The sequence below is a fragment of the Anser cygnoides genome, chromosome 5, assembly GCF_040182565.1.
Source record: "Anser cygnoides isolate HZ-2024a breed goose chromosome 5, Taihu_goose_T2T_genome, whole genome shotgun sequence".
NCBI lineage: Eukaryota > Metazoa > Chordata > Aves > Anseriformes > Anatidae > Anser > Anser cygnoides.
The window spans coordinates 14,952,272-14,978,560 of NC_089877.1; the positions used below are offsets into that span (position 1 = coordinate 14,952,272).

At 37.3% G+C, this 26,289-nt stretch overlaps 1 protein-coding gene across 10 annotated transcripts in view; it reads left to right on the forward strand.

Moving 5' to 3' along the window:
- The window catches only part of LRRC4C (leucine rich repeat containing 4C), a 741,859-nt gene that overhangs the window by 117,215 nt on the left and 598,355 nt on the right, over window positions 1-26,289 (forward strand). For all 10 annotated transcript variants that reach the window (XR_010831629.1, XM_066997157.1, XM_066997151.1 and 7 more), the window contains one exon: window positions 24,665-24,752. The gene's annotated coding sequence lies outside the window, so the exon portion shown is untranslated. The remainder of the gene's footprint in view (window positions 1-24,664; window positions 24,753-26,289) is intronic.

Here is a 26,289-nt window from a genome sequence, read left to right on the forward strand (position 1 = left end):
CACCAGTCACAGATTTTCCTGGAGAACTGGAATCCTTATTCCCACTTCTACACAGGTTTCTGGCTTAATTTTGTATATGGTTTCTGAACTTATTCTCAAAAGATGTATTCTGAAATATGTCCACATAGCACAATGACATGCTGTACTAGTGTGACCAAAATAATCAGTGCGACAGACAGCATAAAACAAGCCACACCACAGGGTCATACAGAGAAACTGCCCTGGGTCCTTGTAGCAGTATAGCCATGTTAACACGGAGTTCTGCTCAAATTAATTAGCTCTGTCTCTTAACGGGGTGGCTTTAAGTGCTACTTTACTATTTAGAGTTCCCAAGCCAGCTCATTTGGCACTAATGTAGAGTCTCCGGGTGATGCTCAGCTCGTGCTGTACACATGCCTGCTAGGTATCTTGGAAAATTTTGCTTTTAATCCACTGCACTGCAGATTCCCAGGCTGTGAAGCAGAGAAGGCGAAAATGGAATAGTGCACCTTATCTTTGGTTAACTTCTCTTTCATATGTCCATACAGAATCTATGTAAATAAAAGATATTGCTATTAAGAAAATAAAAAAAAAACAAAAACAGCCAACAAACAGATAAAGGCTATGTAGCCATACTTATCTGTAGCAAGTTTCTCCACAGCTGCTCAAGACCTGTCATCATCTTTCAGTAGATTTGCCGCTAGCAAAGCACTTACATTTTTCTGCTTTTCTGAAGGCTTTGTTGTGTGTGCCAGTAATTACAATTATTCTAGTAATGACAGCCCTGTAAATGACATCCTAGAGCTCTCAAAACTCGCTGTCATAGCCAACAGCTATCTTAGCACAAGCACCACATGCTCGCTCTCCCAAGGGAAATGTCAGTCAAGTTCCGTTCTTGCACTTTTCCGTCTTATGTATGTCAGCAGACATGTGCGCACACACGTGTGCACGCAGCTTCTGGGAACTGGCAGAACAGGTGCCCCAGGAGCGTGCCACAGCAGAGCTCCACGACAGGTACCAAAAGAAGTCTCAGATTCTCCTCTCTCTGATGGCCACCTACTCCACCTATTTCTTGTTGCCTGCATCTGGCTCTGGGAAATGCAGGGACCTGGTTTTCAGTTAGAACTGTACAAGCTGCAGCTGACAGCCGGTTTCTACAAACCTGGGGGGCCCTGTCTGATCTATCGGTAAGCATTTGGTATCATAAATGTGCTGACGTATTTGTAGTGTGAAAAAACTTAACTGTCAAATTACATCAAGAACGTAAGTCAAATGCTTTTGTAAAAAAAAAAAAAAAAAAGTGATATTTTGATTCTTCCTATCTTGGTCTAAATAGAATCAGCAGGTGGCCCTAGGGTAAACTTGATTTCAGATTATACATTGGTGACCACCCTGTGCTTTCAACCAGATCATATTTATTTCAGCTCAAGGATTGCTAGTGAAACAATGGTGAAAATAAATTGTCTGTGAGAGAATGCAGAGTCCATATGATGCTTCGTGTGCTGTGTGCAGCACTCCCAATTACAGAATAGCACCCAGCTTTGGAGCAGAGCAGAGCTTTTCACATCGGGTCTCACCATAAGATCAAATCATAATGGTTGGCATAAGCTATTTATATTTACTTTGGACATTTGATTAAAACCACTCGAAAAATAAGAAGAATCACTCTAAGAAGCAGAGGCATTGGGCCTAAATGTTTTGTGTAGTTTTAACAGCACTGAAATAGTTTACAAATTCCAATGTACCTTGCTGTGGTTTTCTGCATTTCCTTGGGGCAGAACTTCCAAGGTTAGGTAATTGTTTACAAATGTTGCAGAAGACAGCTTAATGTCAGTCAGCACACCCAGGTGAAATTGGATTTGTCTTTCTAAACAAGGAGCTGAAACTCCAAGTGGTAATCAACCACCTTTTGGTTATATACGTCTCTAGTGTTTATTGTTTCAGCGATGATAGGTAGGCAGCTGGAATGAGCAAAAACGTGCAGTGCCATCAGTCTTGTCCAAGGATGTCCTAGGAAGCTTGCATCTCTTTCCTCTCATTTCAAAATCACGCAAGATTGCAGAGTAGTGGAAGTAAGCAAAGGAAAATAAAAATGGTTCTTCTGAAAATTTGTATTAATAGTTTTCAAAAATGCCCTCCTGACTGGTCCTGGGGCATCCTATTTCAAATTCCTCAGAGGAAGGACAAGCTTTATGGTGTACGGAATCTGCTATCTTGTGATGACACCAAGCAGAAAAAGAAAGCTGCAAGCCTTCCTTAGAGTAGAACAGGTTCTTCACAGAAGGAAGATAGCATACATTACTATACTGATAAATGGGAGGCAGTCTGAATGGAGGGTGCTTAAAACAGCAGTTTTGATGTCTGGATTTTATTTTATATTATTTTATTTTTCTCAAATTTCTTTATACTGCTAGCAAGGTTATCATTTCTATTATTAATCAGTGACACTACTACTGTTTCTCTTCATCAGCCAGGATCTGAGGGATGAGGAAGAAGAAAGCTGTGGTAGAACCCCTAATGCAAGTCCATCTTCACCTAGGAGTGAGAAACTTCCTTTGTTACTCAGTATTTTCCAGGTCACCATAAAGGTTTTTTACTGAAGCAGTAATTGTAAAAATGAATTTTGAATTTATGGAGTGCCAGTGCAAAGAAGATCCTAGTGTAACACAAATAATTAGTATTATGCACTTGCTCCTATTCTTGGACCCTGCTTTTTGTATTTTCTAGCATTTTGACCCACTGGTTTTCCATACTCTTTCTGTGTTTATCCTTTGACATAATATACATCAGTTCCTCGGGCTTGCTGTAGGTCTTTAGTCTGGCTTCTAATACTACTCAAGCTGTGCTTCTAAGAAAGATCTATTGCTGCTTCCCCCCATTCCTGACCATGACCGTGACTCTTGATTCCTGCTTCTACTTTTTCTAACCAGTAAGAGACCAGTAAGAATTACAGTCATAATCCCTGAGGAATGAACGTCACTCCTATGTTTTCTTTTGAATAATGTCTGCTGCATTATAATTCCCCTAAGAGCTCCCAGATCATAGGCAATAAGCACTGTTTTTTTTATTATCGTTTTCTTTCCTATGCTCTTTTATTTAACATCTTCTACCATCCACTTGGGTACATATTCTATTGTTTTTATATCATTTTATTCTGATGTAAGCATGCTAAATGCTTTAATCAGTAATTGTGAATTACTTTACTTTTTGATGCTTTCCAGTTAGGTATTTTTCTGGCTCATATGTCTCCATGTACACTTTGAATTGCTTCACTCTGAGCTCCCAGCTAGACTCGAACTTTATTTTTGTCAATCCATGTTGTGAAAAGACTATATGGCACCTTTTTTTCTCACACTTCTTTCCAAAAAATCAGTCAAACTTTATTCATTTGTCACTGTATTTTTCTCATCCTTATGCTACAACTTTCAGGAGAAAAAAAAATCTTCTCATTTTCTAACAACTTACTTTGCTTGCGGTATTGTATGTGATAAGATTTTCTGACTGAACTATAAGTTTCTACTTCAATTCCTTTTAAAGTGCTGCAGTAAAATCTTAAGAAATGGAGATTTTTAACTTCCTGCAACTCTTATTACTTGTCTGCTTCATAGTTTCTCCTTCTTTTCCAACAATTAGGCTTCATCATGTTTTACCACTGCAAATTGTCTTTCCCACTAATGCCTTGTATCGCAGTGGTTTCGTTCCTTTTCTTCCATATCTTCCCCATTTTGTCATCATCAAGTTTTTACATCACACACTTTCACTTAATTATCCCTTGGAGACATTCAGTAATATTTTTGTGACTTAATATTCTTTTTGCTCATACAATTTCAGGTAGCCTTAGCGATTTAATCAGTATCTTATATGTCTCTTACTGTCCACAGAACTCCATTGACATCCCACAAATTGTTCGTTTATATCAGTAATGTCATCCAAAGAAAATACACATTCTGATATTGCTGACACTGACTTGCACAATTATTTTTCAGTTATCAATTTTATTACTGTATTTCTAAGCTGTATGTGTTTAAAAAAAAAAAGAAAGAAAGAAAAGAAAGGATTTTATAAAGCTGAATTGGATCGAAAAATTACACTTCAAAAAAGTTATCCGACTTCTTTTGGCTAACTCAGACAATCTGTTCCTTTAACAACTACCTTTTTTGAGGATGTGACCTCTTCCATAGACCATTATGCTGGATTGCTGTGCTTCATTTCATTGCTGCCTGCACGTATGCATACAAAGTGGTACCAGTCTGGTATGGAGTCCAGCTGTAATGATGCAATTCCTAATTTAAGTGCAACACTGCTCTTAATTTCAGGGTATCTTGTTTGTGAATCAACCATAGTTAGGCTGGTTCCTGTCACTGTACCAGTTTCAGGTTTTGCTATCCCTTTTAGAGGTAATGAATACTTAGACTTCTTCCATGCAACCCACATCTTCCTGCTGATTCTGATAATTGAGGCAAAGTGTACCAAATACCAGAGGGAACGTAGCTGGACTTCAGGATAAAGAAGCCAACAAGTATTTTTGTGTGTAATGAAGAAGAAAACAGCATCAGTAAATATGAACTCTAATACTTTGAAACCCACTCACATATCTTAGGGAAGAGACTGAAAAGACACTGAGGAGGCTGCAGTGACAGATACGGGGTTTTCAAGATATGACTGACAGGTTGTTATGAAGGATCCTAATTGAGTTTGATGGCCTAGTGAATGGCAACCAAATGTTGCAAACCAGGGGGAAAGCACTGAAATAGTTGGTTTATTCAATTTCTTCTCATTCTTCAGTGTTCTTTGCAAATTACCATCTTATATGAACTCACTCTATGCATTACTAGTCAGAATTAATAAGAGCCAAATAGTAACCTAGAAGGGAGATGAACTTGATCTTCTCTAATATACTTTGCTCATCTCTGTAAGGCAAGAAAACAAAAATTTACTTATGTATGTATATGAGGCAACTAAATGGACAACTGTTTCTTCTAGGATATTAATTTAGCACATGACCATCAGAAAAATGTCTAGTTCTGAAGTTCTAAAAAACAAATCAGCCAGAAGGAAAAACACGTGCTAAAATAACATACTTTGGATCCAGTATTCACAGGATAAAATCTGTAAGGGAATGAAATTCCACTCCACTGGAGACATGGCCCTTTCAGAGTCATACTTCAACATGCATGAAAGTTAAATCTGTACATTTCAAAATTTTCTGTTAAAAAAAAAAAGTATTTTTCTTGACCTCTTGATTTTAGGTCTTTCGCACCATCACATGACATAATACAACATGAATGTATTTGAAACAAATGACTTTAAAATATAACATGAAAATGGGTTGTTTGCCTTTCAGGATGACTTTTCTCCAGAGCAAAAGGTTGCCATCACTGCATTTTGCATAATAGGTAGTTGCTTTAACTTGATGTGTACATTCCAGTGCAATATGGTTTCCTCAAAGTGTTAACACTCAGCTCTACCAGACATTATAGATATTCAGAGTCATACACAGTTTCTTGACATATGTCAAGAAAGGAAGAAACTATAAAGAACAGACAACAGAAGTATTTTAGTATTGTCCAGTTTGGTGAACTCATTTTGGAAGACTTTGTGGCATCAACTTACTTTACCTGTAAACAGAGCAAGTATCAAATTATAAAAACAGATCTTAAAACTGAGCGTCTAATAGTGTACAGAATATAGGCTTTTTTTTTTTTTCCAAGTAAATCACATGTATCAAGGGCAGATTTCTAGTTTCTTTTCCATATGGAATCACTGAATATGAACATAGGATTTTGCCTGCATGTTTTATTTTTTTTAATTGAAATTTCACTAAGTCTGAATCCCCTTTCCATTAAAAATAAATAAATAAATAATAAAATCAATCCATCAAACTCTGGAAATATCAAAGTAATACAATTGAAATAATTTTTGAAAATATGATTCTGAGGAAGAAAATGATGAGATGAAAGAAATGTGCTGTAATTTATTGTCTCATAAATCTTACAAGTCAGTAATGAAAACCTGGAGTAACAGAAATCAGTATCAGACCCACCACTTGTAAACCTTATCCCTTTTTTTCTGACACTGGCTTATGTATGATGTTTTGGTTTTGGTGTTTAACTGAATATGTTACATGAACTGTAAAAGCTTTTGAGTTGTAGGAAAAAAGCCGGGGATAAACGTTTGTAATTGAACAGTGCTAACACTGAATGCTAATCATGGCTTCCCCCAGCTAAGTCCACATGCTGCTTGTTTTAATTATGACTAGGAATATACTGTAAACTGAGGTTTTGTCTTCTATAATCATTTATTAAATTAGTTCATAACATCTGCATTTGTCTTTAAGGTTTTAAATAAAGCCAGTGGAAGCTACCAGTTCAGCAGGTTTCTCCTGAAATAAATTTTAACTGTAATGAACTGGGAATGAGATGCAATGGGAAGGACATGTACTTGTGCTGTTTGTGGAGACTGATAACCTTCATAAAATCACATATTCCTAAATAAACTAGAATGTTATCTAATGACTATGAAGGAAAGCTTTCAGGTCCTATGGTTATACATGTGCTTTATTACCTGATGTGGTCTTTAAGTAGCAGGAGTCTTCCACTGTCTGTGTCAGCTACACTGAACTCTGCCTTGTGCATAAGAAGTTGTCTAAATCAAGTCTTTGTTGGGGTGATGTGTTTAGTCATTGGCAAAAGGGATTAAGGAGGAGCCATTTAGGTAAGCATATTTTTATAACAGCAAGCATATGCCTGAATGCATAAACTGAGTGTGTTTCAAAGCCTGACCCCCTCAGGTAAATATACCTATCCGAGCAACTGTCCAGTGAATTTTGAGGTGGGTTAAGGGAAACATTCCTTTTACAAGATTTGGTTTCCCCTGAAACAAACATACAAATAGCAACTGTATGCAAAACCCTGGCTTTGTTTCAGAAAACAAAGGATGTCTGAAAATGAACACACAGACTAGTACACAACAGTAAATAAAGATTTACAGGGGGAGAAAGGAAGGGAGGGTTGCAGTTGTACTTTGCCTTGTTAGCACTGCATCTGTAACAGGGTCTGGGCATCTTTTCAGCTTATTGCAGTACAACATCAGGCCTTGATGACAGGTGGGGATTCACTTTTCACAGCTTTAGAGTAGCCTCACGTATAAAACATTTTCCTCATAGCTGATGCTAAGAAATCCTGATTCTTTTGCATGCAAAGCTTGTCAAACATTTGTGCATCCTTCTTTCACTTGTATCTTTATATGGCAAAATCTAATCCGAAAACAGGTCCAAAGGTTATAGCTGTAAAGCATATACATAAAGCATCATGCTCATATGTTTACAACTCAAGTCATAAATAAAAACTATCATAGTTAAATGTTGTACAAATTTGTGAGTGGTGTCATGCAGCTCATGCAGGTATTTTTAGGCATCAACTAGCCACTTCATTTGTGCAACTGTTAGCTAGCTGCTATTGTCTGCTGTTGATGGAAGAATCTGATAGCTTGAGATGTGCCTGCTTTATCTTTTCCTTATCTTTCTCTGGCGGTTTTTTTTAAATGAAAACAGACTTGTCGCTGTTGACAAAAATGCAAGAATTCTGATATTTTCAGTTTTCTGGAAACATGTTGTATACTTAGCTCTTTCCCAACTAATTTCATACCTAGTCTCCTGAAATCTTTTGTATGGTAATACAGAATGCGGCTTGTGCATTTACCGCAGCATCCTTTGGTGTACTGCATGTCAACTAACTTTATATCTCCAGTCTGCAAAAGGTAGTATTTTCACAGAGTCTGAAATTAACCTGTGTGTGTGTGGTTTTTTTTTCCTTTTTTTTTTTTTCTTTTCTTTTCTTTCTTTTTATCTTTGGAAATGGAGCAGCATTAAACACTTTATGTACTGTAACTGGCTCTTCCACTCCTTGCAGACCTTTTGCATTTTTAGATGAAGCATTTGATTGATCATTTGTTTAGTTATTTGCTGATTATGATTGTCTAATGAAGTTAACAGCTTCCTAATAATTGTTGCAATTGGATTTTGCACTTTCCAATTTGGTATATTACTTTTCTATATCACTTACCATTTGTCAGGTAAATCCCATTTAATTATACTGTTTCAAGCAAAGGGCAATGTTCCTTGAAATACAAGCTGGCAGACAAAACACACAATGAAGATACAGAACCATGTTTTCCTCATCTGCGTTTGAATATTTTTTTTTTTGCAGCAGTGTAGGGCAACCTTCAACCACCTAGATACTCCACTCATAATCAAAAACACTCTTGGGATTTTTAACACTGCAAAAAATGACAGATCTGAAATAAAAATGCTCTGTTTAACACAACAATTTCACCATAAATGGCAGCTCTGTGAATTTCCCCTTCTCTCCCATTGTAGTTTCAACTTGCTTGCAAGAAAAAACCTTCACTGGTAAAAGTCATTTCCTTTCTGATTCTGCCTTTCAGTCCTTAGGTAATCTGTTGAAATCACAGAATTTAACTAACCAGATATTAAAAAAAAAAAAAGATTTTCTTCTGCTACAAGTTCCTTTTCCTCAGAAACTGGTCCAAATCCAGCAACTTTCTTCAACAGAGTGATTGGTTCTAATCAGAAACACTCTCAAATTCCAAAGCATTTTGCATGCTCAAAAGCAAAACATTCTGATTTGCAAAAAATACAAGCTAAGAATGTATTTTTCTTGGAGTTTTTGGTAAAAGACTCCAGCCTAAAAAGTTTAGCCAAACATATGAGTCTTTTTAATTTTCACATTTTAATCTGCTATGCCCAAGATATTAATCATCATTTTGATCCAACGATTTTTTTTTCAATGTTATGTGAGCTTAATTTGATATAAAATTTAAGAAGACCTACTATATAATACATAATACATTGCTTCCTGTTTGAAGGCATGATAAGCTAGAAGACAAATCATCTCTGTGGAATCAAAAAAGTAAGCAAAGACTATAGGTAGTTAAAAAAGCCTTACACCATTACTCTTTCTTTATGTAAGTGGAAATTGTATTTGTTATCACAAACCAGATGAGTAGGAATTTTGCTAAAGATCTAAACAGAGAAAATAATTTCAGAAAATTGAAAAATTCAAAATGGATGAATTGCATAATTGCCATTGCCATTGTTATTTTTTGCCTGTTAACCAACCAGTTGCTGAAAGATAAACAGCAATTTGTAAGTCCAATGCTGACAAATGCTTACAGGTCTAAACTGGTAAAAACTTGTCCCTTTTTTTTTTTTTTCTGAAACATGATGACAATAGCAAAAAATCCCGTTACAGACCTGTCAGTCATAATAAGACGCATTAGGATGAATTGATGTAAAACACAAATAAAAGCATTCAACAATAGCTACAGAAAATTAAAGTGTCTTCTGCCACATAGAAGGCCTTTCTGCCTCACCCATGTCTTTGCTAATGAAAGCACATTTAGTAGGTGCGATATTTATTATGGGAGCAAGTTAAAGAAAAGTACTTGTCAGTTTGATGGAGGATATTATTTGTGAAACAAAACCAGAGCATGGCATAAGCTGCAAGTAACTGAGGAAGGACCAACCCTGCATGGGTAATAGGTATATTATGGGAATAAGTTTGCCTACATGGTAATGGGTATATTCTAGTTTATGTAAATAATTTTATCTTTCTGGACCTAGAGGTAATGGAAGATTGGATGAACCAGAGGAATTGTCTGTGTGGAGCACGTATCTTTTATAATCCTTATCGTATACACCTTGCCATGGGTGAGAAAGTAAATTATTCAAGATGGCGTAGCTGACATCATCTTGGTAGAAAAAGATTTTTTCCTATGTGAAAAGTACTGTGGAGTATATCATAGCTTTTGCACAGACGAGCAAGTTGTTTGGTCATTTGTTGGAGCGTTTGAACATTTGTTATCAGTTATTGCCTCTCTGATGCTTGAGTCAGATCAGGCCAGTCCTGAGCCTTGGCTTTTATAATCACTAGCAGTACTTAGATGGATTTCCAGACTTACAACTTTCATGACAATACAAAACTCTGCAAGACAAGCGATTATATTTTAGAACTAATTTCCAGTTTGTATACAAGACTGATGTACTGATTTTTCACTTGTTTATGAGTTTACAGAGAACCTGTTTCTGATTAGAAATCTGAAGTCCTGCTGAGTAGATCTATCGATTTTATCAGAAGGCTATCTTCTACGAATGTTCTTGATTTAATGGTTTATCAAAAACAATCACAAAGGCTTTGTCAATGTGAAAGAACTACCTACAGAGTGGAAGAGAGAGGAAGGGAACTATTTCTTAACAGAAAACAGTTTAGATTGGATTTCAGTCTAGCTGGAGACCGTATTCATGTATTAATGAAAAAAATTATGAAGACAGAGCATGCAGATGATTAACTGATATAAAGATGCATCTCTGCTCTATTTTTACTGTAAGTCAATCAGGAGAAATATAAGTAGGACTCAAATTTTTACTGCAGTCATAAAATTTTAAGATGCAACTTGCCAGATACTTTCAATCATGAGATGGAAAAAAAATTAAGAACACTTTCTTCTAACCTAAATAAGAAAAGGTGTCTAAACTAACACAAAACTGGCAGTGTAAATAACTAGAAATAAGCCTCAGTCAGGCATATTTACATTACTGCAGGGCTACAAATCTGATACATGTGTATTGCCCATGAATTCTGTTTTTTTTTTTTTTTTTCCATCTTGCAATTATAGATTTAGTTTTATATATCTTCTCATTGCCATGTTTTTAAAGGCAATAAAATCTTTACTGTGAAAAAAAAAAATGTTTTTTAAAATATATGCTTTCTGTGTGTGCATATCTTGACAGTTACATCTGATCTTCCAGTAGCTGTGCTAAAACCAACATGAAATGCAGGTAACCCTAAAGAAAGACAGTAAGTTTATATCCCCTCTCCTTCTTAAAGTCAATAAAAATTTCAAGGCAGTTGGCACAATGTTTGAATATAAAAAGAATGCCAGTGGAAGACAGGGAGTTTTGTTGAGATAAATTATGTTTTAATCTTAATATATATTAATTACCAAAGTTATTGCTTACCAAAACTAACACTAATTTTATGTTTTCAGTGGAAATCTGGAAAACTCATGGAACCAGATCCACTGTCCTTTAAAAATGAGAATAATCAGACCTAAACTGTCAGCATTATAGGCAGGTAATAGACTTAGGTTTGCTTTGCACAGTCACATTATGTTAACTGAAAATCTTAAGGCCTGTTTCTATTTTATTTTGTATATTTAGTAATGGTTAACACCGCCACAGAGCTTTAATAGGAGTCATTAAAATTCCTTTCTGAACAGGAAACAAAGAGAAGGTCTCTGCAAATCTTATTCCACTGGCAATATAGAAATATATTATATACTTTGGGTCTTTTTAAAAATGTCGTTGCATTTATGATTGAACCAGCAACTTAATCAGAAAGTGACATGAACAGATGGCTATTAGAAAATGAATGACAATGAGACTTAAATAAATAAATAAATAAATAAATAAATGAAATTCTGAATAGAGAAAAACATTGGGTATATATATTTTTTAAATGTTTACCAGGAGCCAGCTCCAGAGGAGGTGAGCACAGTGTCAGTTAAAACCAAGCAAACACAAATGCTGCACTAAGTACATAGATACAGACCTTGACAGTCAGAAAGAAATGCAAAAATAGTTCACTAAAATGTCTAGTGTTTTCCTGCTAAGTCCTAAGCACAATTCTGCAAAATTAATTGTATTTCTACTTTATATATATATATATATATAAAATGTTTGTGTTATGTTTGTGAAGCCTATGATCATTATATATAAATATACATATATATATATATATAATGATCATAGGCTTCACAAACATAAGAATGTTTTACCTAAACCTCTCTCAAGATTAGGGATTCATGATATCACAGAGCTTACCTCTGAACAGCTGTGTCCTAGGAGAGCAAAAGTACTTTGAATTTTGTCTGACATTAACTGTGAGAAAACCTCAGCTGAAATCAAAGTAGAGTACGAATATGCCTCTGACCAGTCTCCTAATATTGCCTTTCATTGGTAACATAAGTTGAACTGAAGCAGGAGAAGGGGACACTGACCAGAGGTATCAGCAGAGCATCTCCAGCAAGTCTCCACTCTGTGACTTTCCCTGTGCAAAGCTCCCTGTGGTCAGGAAGACCTGAAGGAGGGAGCAACTAGTGATCTAATAAATGAATAATTATGTGGGTAAATCAGAGAAGATATTTTAAATATAAAATTAAAATTTATGTAGAATAGGACTGGGAAGTTTGCTGGAAAAAGAACAAAAAGAGCAAGTAGGTGATCTATGAGTAAATCATATGGGAGAAAGAATGGATTTCTGATAAATATTTGATATAATGAATGCCTAACAGAATGCTTACATAAAAAAGTCTGTGCTTCTTTAGTTAAAATATCCTACTGAGTAGGCTTGGTGTGTTCTGTGAGCTGTACCTAAAGATACTTAAAAACCTTTCCTGCTGGATGTTAAAGGAAAAAAAGTAATGAATAACTTAAGAGAAAAAAATTTAACCTTTTTCTCCTCTGCACTTTAGTATTGAATGAGTTTATTGGATTGGATGAATGCTTACTTATCACAATAAAACAACAGCAGTAATAAAAAAAGATGCCTGTAATGTTTGTAACTTTTAACTCAGTAATGCATAGAAACATAGCAACTAACCTCAAAGACAGTACTAGCACAGGGGAAAGCTGCATCCCTTCCCCACAAAACCAGCAAGCATGACCTCACAAGAACACATTGTAACTGAGGGCAACTTTGGGTGCAAATGTGTGGGAAAAACAAGTACCACATGAAGTGTTGGTGGATCTGGATTGAGTTTCATGAAATGTATCATTTCCTTGACTGAATGTCAGTAAGGAATTGGGTTGATGAATGTGCCAACTTTAAACTGAAAAAGAAACCTGAAGCCTGGATTGTGCTAAAATGACATAGTATTTTTCACAAGGTGAGAAAAGGGCATAAGCCTCATGTCTCAGATTAAACCCCTTTTTGGGGAGTCTGCATCCTAGTTTCATAGGCAGGATATACCAACACTAGGAGTTGTTCCACTTGATAAAGCTCAAAATCCTCATTTAATCTTTTTATTTTAAATGAATTTTCCCTTTTAAAGAAACAAACAAACAAAAAAAATGTAATGAAAAGAAAACAGCTTGCTGGCAATGAAAAATATTTTCTTTCAAGTATATCTGTCAAGCACAGAAAGTTTTCATTTTAGTTGTCTGACAATTTGACATGACTGGGGTGGCGATGCTACATAAAGTGATACAACGACCAATGAATTGTCCCCTGCCTCTGCGTAGAAATCAGTTATCATCAGAAAATGCTATAGTTCATTTCAGGCACAAATTCTGCATTTTATGAATGGTATCTTCTTTAAAAGGACTTGATAGCATGTGTTTATATTGGACAAGTAGATGTTATATACCGTTTGGGTTTCATCAGTGCTGGTTTGGTGGTGCAGAGTCACTGTTCTCATTGTTAAATCAATGTCCAGTCAGTGTTAATCTAAAACAAAGTAAGGATGAGCCAAACTAGGAAGCAAGGAGCCAAACATGTCTCATTCATCCTTGAACTGTTCAGAGTTCAAATAAAAAATTGGATGCAGCTCTCTAGCATCCAGCTTACTGGAGGAAGGAGTAAACAGAGTTCAAACCAACATATTCTGTATTTGCTCAACTTTAAAGGTGAGCAAATATTTTTAATTTAAAATAAGGGATATACTGTAGGATTGAGTTTTGCCAGAAATGCATGTCTCTGCAAGTAGAGTCAGCTGGAAAAATAGTGTGATGTAAGAATGATGCATTGAGAGCTCTAAGTGAATCATTTTTGTGTCTGCTAATGTCTTTCTCAGGAGTCACAGAAAATAACATTTAGGGAAGTAGTTCTGCCATTTTCTGTAAGGATCAATTGTGTGATCCTCATGTATGAGCATGCATTTGTATGCCGATGCAGTGGAATACATGTAGGCGTCTATGGTGCAGGCCTCAGTCTAATCTCATGTTCCTTAAGATATCCTCAAGATGAAACCTGAACTCCTCAACTGCTCCTGGAGGTGCAGGGCCCTGAGTGCTTACCCCTCTGGGGGATTTACCCTAGGGGGCCCAGGGCCAGCGTAGCCAAGAGCTGCCCTCTTTTGCAGTGGCCTTGGGGCAAGGCTCCCCAGCAGCGCTGCGGTGAGGCCTGGGCAGGGCCTGCCCCATCCCATGGCAGCTGCTTTGGGCCCAGGCCCCACTGCTGGGCCCCACCTGAGCTCCAGCGCTTGCAGCCTCCCAGCTGGGCTGACACCATGCCCACCGGTCGGGACCCCAAACCCAACCTTGAGGTTATCATATTCTTTAAAGATTATGACCACTGAACCTGTACCCAAACTATATAAGGGCTCTTATTTGGCATAGGAAAGAACTGAAGGGCCTTTGTTGTCCATCTTAGAGGAATCATTGAATCATTAAGGTTGGAAAAGACCTTTAAGATCATCTGGTCCATCTCTCCTATAAACAATTTCAGTTATAGATTTAAACGGCTCTAAACATTTCAAAACTCTTAGGTTTAAAAAACCATGTAGGTACATTGCAAAAAGCCATTACATAAGTGAAAGTATTAATATTAGGTGTATTCCAGCTGAATCCTAATTAGGCCTGTCATGATACATAAAGGGGGAGAGAAATAGGATCTAATGTAGCTGCAGTTCCGAAAACAAGTATGTCCCAAGAGGTCTTTGCCACATGAATGTTCAGTAGGTTTATTTTCAAAAATGCAAAATGTGTTTTCTTACTGACAAAGTCTGCCTGTGCTAGCTTAGCTATTGCTGTCTTATTTATGCAAAGAAGCCAAGCACTGCACTATGAATTCAGAGATGGTTTATCCACACTGCCACCTACAGAATGTTACATGGATCAGCAAATTATGAAAGAGACATTATGCTAACAGATGCTCCCATTTTCTTCTTCTTCTTTTTTTTTTTTCTTTCTCTTTTTAAATTGTATATAGCTCACTCACATAACTATTTGCCTTTTTCATATATTTACCATTTTACACTGCAGCACTCTTCTGTGAACACGCTTTTCCAAGCTTTACTGCGTAGCAGTCCTGCAGCTCATTTCATTTTATTTAAGTCTGTTTTCTGGCTGATATGCATTTCACTGCAACTTTCCCAGTTTCCCTGTGTTATGTCAGGTCACAGTGAGTTATCTTAATGCACAGTCTGTTAGGTCCATTGCACAGCGCGATAGTTCACTGCACAGCTCTGTGGTTCACAGGAGCTCACTTATTGCTGCCTATCTGATTAGTTATACCCTGCAGATCCCAAGGAATTGCACTTTGGTCTAACTATGGTGATATAGCACCAACATATGTGGCCCGTTTACTGTGCAGATGACAAACTCCACTATCCAGCTAAGTGCCTTTTTAGTGTTTGGTTGCTGGCTGGCAGACGCAGCTCTGCTGCTGCTCTCTCCATGACCCAGGCAACATTTGAGTAGAAGAAAAAGCCTCAGGTTGTTCCTTTTCCATTCAAAGGACTACACTGTAGTGTAGTAATAACAAAGCGTGCACTCTCATCAGCAAGGCTTGGCAGTTACATGGGGAATAAAGAAGGCTGAGGAGTATCGTGTATGTTCAAGAATTCTCCAAATATACTATAAAAATACTCCACTTGTCATTCCTAATGATTCTTTGCTGCCAGTTATGGTGATTGGAGCTCCATTTACAGTTTTTTTCAGTTGAAAACATTTCAGTCTTGGAGCAAATTGAATAGATCACAGAGAGTTCACATTTCAAAGTGCAGGGCAGAAACTTCCCCTTTTTGGATGCTTTTTGTAATTCTTCACTTCTGCCAAGATTTTTCCTAGGCATATAATATGCTATGTTGCTGGTATACAAAACTTTGACTTCTGTAAATAAATGGACATCTGCAGGAGGAACTGCTATATTCTCCTATTTGAGTGATCCATATACATCCAGAACGAGGAAACAGCATAATACATAGAAGCTCACACAAGTAGCCTGTTTTGCTGGCACAACAATGGGATGCCTAGCATTGAAATATAATGAGATTTACTGTGAGCTGAATACGTATGTTAAGCCCTCAGTTTTCTGTAGAAGCATGAAAAGTAGACAGTGATTATGAGAAGAAAGAAAGATGAAGATAAACTTTAAAAATCATTCTTTAAAAAAGTGCTTAATTTTGAGTTTATAATACATCCTCCAGAGGACTGTTCAAACATTGTTTTTCAAATTCAGGAAGTATTACCTTAATCTTGTTCCATCACTCTACCCTGATATTTTCAAAGGCTGCAGGATTTCTTTCTGTCCCCTCAAGAATAAATAAAACATTGAAAACAAAATCTTCCCTTACTTTATGCCCATTCTTAGATTTCTTACTAGCAGTCAGCTTTTGAAGCATATTTTATAAGTCTCTTATTTTAGAAATGAAGGAGGTTGCTCTCATGGTGGCATCCATATTTTGTGTTGCAGCCTTCAAAGAGCCTAACAAACCAGCTTCTCATGGGGATATATAACAAGACCCACCGCAGTCAACAGAGAGCCTGATGCTGACTTTAGAGGGTCCTATGTGGACCAAGATCAGTGGTTAAAATGCTGTGAATGGGTGAGATGGTTTGGAAAACAGGAACTTGTCTAAACAGCCAAATAAAAGTTAAACCACATTGTTTTAGCTAAACAATGTTTTCTGTTCTGTTTCCCTTCTCTTTCCAGAAGTAGTCCAGGAGTACACTTAAAGAAACTGTTCCGACACTTTGAGTCACCAAAGCACCTGCATTGCAGCCCTGATGTATGCAGCATGGGCATGCTTGTAGAGCTGTATTTAAGAGGACTGTGGAAAGATCTGTGGGCCAAATTTAGAGACAGGAGGAGCATAATCTGCAAGCATAAACTGAACTAATTCAAATTATCTTTTTATGAGCTGAAGATCAGAGGAAAGGAAAAAAGAGTAATTTCTTTATCCAAATATTAATTCTATTAATTCATCACAAAAACACATTTCTAGTAGAAAAATGTTTTTTTTTTTTTAAATGATTACTAGTAGTAATGACTACAAATAGTAATCCTCTTATAAGCAAAAGCAGTTAATTAGTCATACATTAGGAAGTGAAAGATGAGGTAAGTGGCTTGGACTTGGATACATGTATAGCTGAACTACAGACTTGTTCTCTAACTTCTGTGTTACATTATGTTGGACCAACATATTTGCAGAACAGTAGTTTTTCCATGCTGTGCAAAATGTTTCTGATTTTGGCAGTGAATGTTTCCCATGTCAATCTTTTTATAAATGCAGAATCAATTAAACAATTCAGCTGTTTACTCTGAAGAAAATTAGCTCTTTGCTTAAATAATATCTCTTAGCAGATATTTATAATGTCTCAGAGTCCAGCCACTCACTTCATTTATAAGAACCACAAATAAAGAACAGAAATCTCTTTTAGAAGGTAATGAAACAGTTTTTATTGCTAAATTCTGCTTCTTCACCTGTCAGTTGTGTGTTACTCAGGAGAGATTTTTTCAGGGCCTGAGGAAAGAGCTTGATTATCAGAAATAATTTCAGTTTTTTCAGGGCAACAGAGTAATTCTTGTTATAAGGTAACAGCCATAAGAAGAGTATTTTGGAATAAAGGATGTTAATCGAGAAAGTAATTTTCGTATTCTGGAAAGCTGTTCTTTCTCAAGGAGGAAAGATTATGAAGAATCCATCAAATTTATTTGTCAGGCTTACTGTTCTAACCTGTCCCAGAGCTTCCCAAAATAAAGATTTTTGCCACAGGTAATTTTGGGAAAAAGGATAAAAATGTGTTTTTCTTGAAGGACATCTTAACGTTCATCATACATATTTGAAATGCACATTTTTACAGCATTTTTTTTTTCAGTTGAGAAAAATTCTTTGCTGACTTCTTTTGTTGACATAAATTCAGAAGAGCTAGTGATTTTGTTTCATAAGAAATCTGTCATTAGACTATCATCTAATGAAGCAAGTTTGTAGTACTTATGAAAGTGTTAATGGTATTTTACACTCATCAGTTCAAATGATTTTAACAGGGTAATTTAAGGCAAAAGCAGAATTGGCCCCTTGATGTTCAGTCATGGTGCTAGATCCTGGCTCCTCATTGCCTCTAATCTTCATTGCACACTCCAATCCCACAGCAATTACAATGACACTTGATCAGGCCCCTTCCCCAGACATCACCGTCAAAAGCCTTGTGTCAGAGTATGAATAGCCCATGTAAGTGACAGGCAGCAAACACTGACTGTTAGAGCTGGAAAATCAAAGCCACTTCCATGAATTTGGAAGGGGAGCAGGACTTCCTAGTAGCACCTCTTCCCTTTCCTTCATTGCGGACAAGCTAAAGGAACCATGATGTTAGACTGCTCGAGCCAATTTCTGTCACTGGTTTTTGCTTTACCTAGTTTGTTGAAAACAAGCTGGTTGCTGAGGGAGACTTTATTAAAGGCACTGCGAGTTTTTTTTTTCTAACTTTTCTTCTGACCTTAAAATGCTACTGAGAAACTTCAGATGAGATAGAGAAAACTTTAAAAAGCTGTTTTAAGTATATTTCCTCCTTCTTTTCCTACCTCACATACACTTTCCCCTGATGATTCAGATCTATTCCGTGTCTTCAGAACTTGCTTTGTTGTGAAGGGAAAGGATGCATATCTGCAGCATACAATCGGCATTTTGATAAGGGCACAGAGGATAGACATATTGGCTTGTCCCTGATACTTCTTTCTTTCTCTCCACTGCACAGCAGAGGCTTTTCACAGACACTGCTCTAAAAAGAGCTAAAGTGATTTGGGGGTTTATTTTATCTTCTTCTTCTTTTTTTCTTTTGGCTAATAGGAAACTTGCTGGAATCAGCATCTCCAGACTATTTGACTATTTACAATGTTAAAATTTGTTCCCCATCTAATTTGATCTGATTACCAAATAATGCAAATGGAGGATAGGGCCACAAAATAGGAAGTATTTAGATTTTTGGTTGTTTTGCCAATACTAAATACTTTTTGCCAATACTAAAGATGAAACATTCTTATTTTAAAGAATTCCTAACAGCAGGGAGGGCAGAAGCTGTCTATGTGAAAAAAAAAAAAAAAAAAAAAAAGGAAAGAAAACATGCTATATTTGGCTCAGATATATATATATATTTTTTTTTTTGTTTGGCTGCTGAAATAAAAAATCAATTATTTGCACAGTCCTTCCTGAAAGGCAGTACCAAACAGTACTTTTCTGACTGAACCTTTTCCACAATGGAAAAGCCTTAGTAAATCTTAAAAAAAAAAAAAAAAAGAGAGAGAGAGAGAGAGAGAATTGGTGGTTCCATACAACACCAAGGCCATCGCAGAAGGTTTTCTGAGGACTATGTACCTCAGTTCCCTGTCTGCTCTCTCAGTGCCCAAAGGTGGACTGTAGGCATTACTAACTTCCAGCTAAAATTATAAAGATTTCCTTCTTCAGCCCAGCTAAGTGGGCTGTGTGCCCGAGATGTGGCCTCTGGCTGTGGTCACGTCAGGTGTGGGGAGCGAAGGGCAGGAGCAGCCCTGTGCTCAGGGTGGGCAGGCAGCCTCAGGCGTGTGCACCAGGAAGGTGGTTGCTGCCTCACATCATCTAAGTCACAATTTTGGAATAAAGAAGGAACTATTTCTTTTCTAGCCTGTGCTTTGGCTGTGGCCGTGGGTGTGGGTTGTTCTACCTATGTAGCTGCAAGCTACATGAAAGCTGATGTCCCTTAAAGCTCTTCAGAGCACTGGTTTCTGGTGTGACAAGGCATGAGCATCCTGCCACAGAACAGTTACTTATAATTGTGGGACAACTGGTAAGGAGAGGAATAGAGAAGTAATTCAGTTTGTGCAAAGTGAGCTTTACTTGGCTTTGGTAACCAGCAGTTCCCAATAATCAGCTTTTTGTATGAAGTGTGCTTCACTATGCACTTAATTTAGACTTAAAAAGATGGGGATTTAATGTTAAGTAAATAGTGAACAGTCATGAAGAATATAAATTTAGTATCCCAAATATGTAGCACAGAGTTTGGAATCATTTTTCACTACTTTGGAAACCACTCCAAAATTAATTTATATATTCCTCATAGTCTCATTATTTTCCCATGTGTAGTGAATGGCTGGAAGCTTTTTACCACTGTCTCCTTTGATGCAAGGGACATGAAGAATAGTTTTTAGATATCAACAAAACCTCTACAGCACTAATTGGGGAAAGCGTGCCAGATTTCCATTGATGCTGTCCGCTCAGTATGTGCAGTGCAGACCTGGTAAGGACCTCAGCAGGTCAGAGCAGTGTGGGTCCTCGTCTGGCAAAAAAACATCCCCACATTAAGTCTGCTTCGAGTAACATCAACTCCTTCCCAAATGAATATTACAACAGCTTTAAAGGGAAGAGTTTCAGAGACAAGTGAATTTAAAACATGGGAATACTGTAACAAGTGCTGAAGACATCGGAAGTCTTGTTCATCCTCCATCCATGGCGGCAGTTACACTTAGGCTGGTTCATCAGCTGCCAAACACTTCCTGGCTCACCGTCATTGCTGGTCTTCACATACACTTACTGCTGCTCACCTTCCTGGCTTTTGTTTGAAAGAGAAATGTCCCAGTCGTAACATCTTCAGTTTGTGAATCTGTGGATTTAAAGCTAAGGTTATATTCAAACTAGGTCTATTTTGAACTGGGCCTTGGGTTAGTGTTAAGCAGCTAGCATTAGGTGAGTTACTCAGGTAGCAGTCAAGGCTATTCCAAGGTCTGCGCCGTGCCTGCTCAGTGTGTTGGTCTCATGCAGGAGTTAAGGCACGTGAGTGCCTCCAGGCAGCAGCCCAGCCTGAAGTGCTGTGTCCAGCTTCACAGCAAGCTGCTCTGACCCTCCTGGCCCAGCAACTGGGTGCTGACAGGCTGGCCCAAACTTTGCCCTCAGCATGCACCTGCAGCAAGGCCGAATCCAACAACAGGTTGAACAAGGCCCTGGGCAACCTGATCTAGTGGGTGGCAACCCTGCCCATGGCAGGGGGTTGGAACCAGAGGATCTTTAAGGTCCCTCTTAACGCAAGCCATTCTATAATTAAAGTCCTTTAGAAATGTTAGGGGTACTGGACTACTGTGCATAGCACTGCTGTGGTCATTAATCTCAGCGCAGCGTAAACATGTTTTCCACTCAGAATTCAGCATACATTTAATGTAGCAGTTCAAAGGGATGATTACAACAAAGAATTATTTTCATCTGGCAGATTAATTTTTCTTTTATTACCTTTCAGAAAATCCTAGACTGGTATCTCATCTTCTTTCTGAATCATCCAGAGAGTACAGGGAATTGGATATATCTAAGGCTAACAGTTGCAGACCTAACAGTTTAGAGCTAGCAGATAACCATACAGAAAGAGTATCTGAAGATTTTTGTAGAAGATATTGGGAAAAAAGGCACAGGAATGAGTGGAGTTGTAGGAAATTCTTTTTGTCTGTTACCCACATTGATACTAGATGAGATTTTAAAAGATAATCCTAACTTCTTATAGGCATTAGATAATATTAATATAGCTTATGTAAATTCATTAAGGCAGGAGAGCAAACACGTTAGATTTTACCAGAAAGTAGAAAGTTCTTCAGAAACACAAACAGTTTGTGTTTCCATCCGTGAGGAATCAGCTGCCTCTGAACTGTAGAAGATGCAGCATTCAAGAGTGTGTCTTCCATGCTGCTGTTTAGTTTCATGAATAGAAATAGAGAAACTATTGTATTAGTAGTACAGTCATAAGTATGGTAGTACAGTTAATTAAAGTAATGAACTCAGTATACAGATCTGGAGATATGAACATTATGATAGGCAAAATAGCCCAGCCAGGCTTTTTTTTTTTTTTTTTTTCCTAGAATGCTATACTTCTGTGCAATTTGGCAGTGCACATAATGCAGTGCATCCTTCCGTTCCTCTTACAGTAGTACACTGTGATGCTGTGAGCTGCTAACTATTGCCTTCAGCTTCAAAGAAAACAGATTTAGGTGGCAGAAGCAGCAATACTTTTACATAGCTTTGTCAGCAGTCTAGGAACCATCAGGGAAAAAAAAAAGTTATGAGACAAAGTACTTTAAGAGCTTCTAAGTCTCTGGCTTCCACTGCCATTTAGTGACAAATTTGGCCAAATATCCATGACCATGGCCTTAGGCTGCACCTCAAGTTTGCTAAAGCTTTTCACACGCGATACTGGAGACATCAGTTCGCATAAAAAGTTCCTAATGGAGCTGTGAGTGCACTGCTTCAGGGTGTAGAAGTGCTGAAACAAAGCAAAATCAATGCCTAGGCAGCACTGCTGAGTCCCGGTGGCATGGCATGCACTAATAGATGAGAATGGTGTTGTAGAGTAAAGAAAGAGTTAGAGAAAGGAGAACAACTTTATTAAAGATGACTGTTCTGCTAGAAGAGAAGATAGAGAAGGGAGAGATTATTGAAGCTGCTGACTGTGCACAGAGAGAACAGATGTTGGAGGTTAATGGAGCATTAGTAAAAGAAGGAAAATCAAAGTCTCTCCTAATACCTGTTTTTTTGTTTTTTTTTTTTTTTTTAGTCAGAGGATTCTTTGCAGAAATGCTTAAGTTCTATTCATAGTTGAAATTTAAAGTAAGATACTGCATGGCCGTTTTTAGCATAAAGGGTTTTAACAGAGCCGTACTTAGTTCCAGGATTGCCCTCTATCAATTTCTCATTTCAGGAGTATTACCTGCTGCCAATGCTGTCGACCTTGTCAAACTGTAATCATCGTCTCCCCAAATGTGGATAAAGTTTGGAACCCTCCTCCTAATGAATTGTTTTATATCATGAGGATAAAAGATTAAAGAAAGAAGAATGCTCACTTTGAGAGGAAAAAAAAAAGTATTAATGAGGGATGTAATACATCAATATATCCTGTATTTATATCATACAGTTACAAGGAATTTAAATTAGCAGCCCATTTGCTGTTTTACCAGCAGTAAACTACAGAGTTTTCAGAGTTCGACAGTAAACTACAGTATTTTCAAGCTGGTTTGTACAAACTACCTTTTCTGACACTAACGGAAAAAACACCTGACATTGTAAAAATATAGCTTCAAACTTCGGGATTTTGTTTTAATTTGATAGAAAGACACTTATGTCTGTGAGGTCCCACACTCTTTACATGGACAGAATAAAAATCACCATGTGCATTCCATTGCTGGCAAAAGAAACTATGTGCTGACAGACTAAAAAACTGAAATCAGTTACTTATTGAAAGGGGCCTCAAGGCAGTGGAAGAAGATAGCAAAGTATCCTCAGGCTGCCCAACCGAAGTGTCTCAGACTTCAGCCTAGCTCAGTGACCATATATACTAGCTTTTCAGCTGAAATCCATTTCCCCGAGGAACTGTTTTCTGACTTGAGAGGTGTTCAGGATTCCAGTTCATTAGTGGAAGGTTTTTATTATGTAACCACAAACTGTTGTCGTTTTGCTCCACTGAACATTAATGATCCCTCCTCACTGTCTCATGACAAATTCATTCAGACACCAGGTTAGGAGGAAGGTTCTGCATCCTGAGAAACAGGCACTGTTGAATCACACACTGACCACAGTGATGTTAAGGTTTTAAAGGTACTTTTGCATGACTATTGCATTTATTGAAAATATTATCCAAAGTGAAGTTTGATTTAAAAAAATAAAAAATAATAATATTTATTTCCAAGTTGTAGAAAAATGGAAAATGGATCATGCTAGTAAACGTGCAATGTCTGTCTGTTTTCTTGCGATCCATGAAGCTACAGGCTATATATTGAATAAATGATGCTGCAGGATGGGTATAGGCAATGGATTGTTGATCTTCAGCTTGCTTTAGAGTTAATGTTTAATTCAGACGGCGCAGTGCAAAGTAGAAAAATTTTGTTTGCTTCCAGTTTCTCTTCCTTTCTCCACCCAGAGTCTTGGTCTCTTCTGCACATATACCAGACTGTTCCCAGGTTCCTTCTGGAGGGAGCCAGCTTGGCTCCTACATAAGAGGTGAATGCACAACTCACAGGGCTTTGTCCAGCATCCGCCCCAGAAAGATAGCACAAACATGGAGTATGTTGACTTTATCTGCCTTTATGTAGGACAGTTTTCCCATGTGATCCCAGAACTCTTGCATACAGCATCAGCATGTTTTTAAAATACCCTGCTTCTTGCATCTGAGCCTCTTCTTTATTTCAGACACTTGGCAATAGAAACACCCTCAAATGCACAGATGGTAATCGTTCTGCTGCGGGGCCATCAGGGTGCCGGATGGATGGGGCTCTGGAGGACCTGAGTCTCAGGGGCTGAGTGTAACGCTGTGTGGATATGGGCTATCTACCCACACTGAGAGAACAAGCTAGGCTACTCCAGCCAGCCTCAGTCCAAGAGCTCCATTTCTGGAGAGATCAGCAAAGACAGTTTTAACGTAACATCATTCATTCTGTGCTTTGCATGCTTCATACACTAGCTAAGCCATCGGGTGTGAGTGTGTTCACATGTGATGTATATAAATGAAATCACTGAGACGTGCACTCAACAGCTGTGGACAAAGTGATGATAATTTGACATTTCAGTTTTCTTTTTGGTTGAATTGGATCATAATATCTTCATTCACAAGAAGCTCATAAAAAGAAAAAGAAAACATAATATTTCTGTCTATTTCTCATTTCAGATGTAATTGATTTCATCTGGGATCTTTCACATGACTTTGTTGTCCATCACTGAAGAATCGTTTCGGTTCTGCCTTGCTCATTACTGAGGTACATGGTCACTTTTCTTTCTTATTTTTCAACAATTTTTCAGCAACTGTCAGATTTTCTAATCACAACTGTAAAGAAATAAGGATAAGGCCTCAGTGACATCAGTTGAAGTCTGTCAATTAATGACAGCTGAGGGTCTGGCCATCTCATTCTCCATGGCTTGCCTTTAAATTCATAGTTTGTCTGCTGTTATCTATAATTTAATTCTGTCACTGTTTCTTTTAACTGTGTAAATATTTGGGGGACACAGATTGCAAGAAAAAACATACAAAAGAAAAGATGCTGATGTTGTATTGATGCAAATTACCTGATCTGCTGTACATGAAAAATATTTTTTATAAACCTAGGCTTGAAACTTGAGTACCAAGCTAACCAATGTGTGTTTCTGGTTAACTTCTCTTATATGTGGAAAAAACCTCTAAGACTTTTTTCTTGTTTTGCTTCTGACATTCCTTTCTGAGTTTTCAAGTCTTTTCCTGTCAGTTATGTCTATTCAAATACTTTAACTCATTGTTACTTATGATTCTAACATCTTCAAAATGAATAGAGAAATAAAGTTTTTTCTTTTAAATTAGCCTTTGAACTGCAGTTGTTTCAAATAATAAACATTTCTCTCCTGTTCACATAGGAAAGATAAATGTTTATTATTTGTTTAAATTTCAATCTTCATATCAAGCAGGAAAGAAGGTGGTTGGTTACTCTCTATACAAACTCCCAACTTAATTATTTGTTGTAAGACAGCAGCCTGCAAGTATTTCAAGAGTATAAACAACAACAAAGAATACGAGTTATGATTGTTAGGTTATAAAAGTGTAGATAATAGGTTGAGAAAGAAAAAACAAATCTAAGCTGAATAGTGTCAGAATTTTCTTAAAAGTGAAGCTTTCTAGACTGTGAAGGGAAACAGCAGAAGCTCCATCTCTTGGGGCCTTAAAAGTAAACCAAAGCAGAAAAAATGTTTAGAAATACATTTTAGTGAAAGGCAGATGTATCTCGTAAGGTTATTCCAATGAGGAAACACTTCAGAGAAAAATATTGTATTAGTAAAATACCAAATAGGGTTATTTACTAGTCTTTTTTCCACATGTAATTTCAGGCTCTCTTTTCCTAACAGGCAATGTTCTAAACTGAATGTTATGGTGTCCTTTATAAAAAAGAAATTTCTTTTGTTTTGCTCTCATGCCCTCCACGCTAATAGTATAGGTATTGTCAAACAAACTAATGGCCCCTGCTATTTCAATCTCTGCACCAATGTCAGATCCTTCAGAAGAGTATAGACTGCCACCCTGGCTAGAGCAGGATTCTGTCTCAGAAAATGACCAACAGAACATTTATTTTAGAATATTTAGAGAGGAGAACAAGAAACAAAGCACAGCACAGCAACATGAGACACTGTTTGGGTCCCATTTCTTGAGTTGGCAGCTGCCCCTGGACCAGAAGAACAAGCAGGTGAAAATAATATTTTCCTCTCCATAAACTGGCATCATTTCACTGTTGTTAATTATGAAAATGTTCATTCTGTTGATTCTAAATGCAA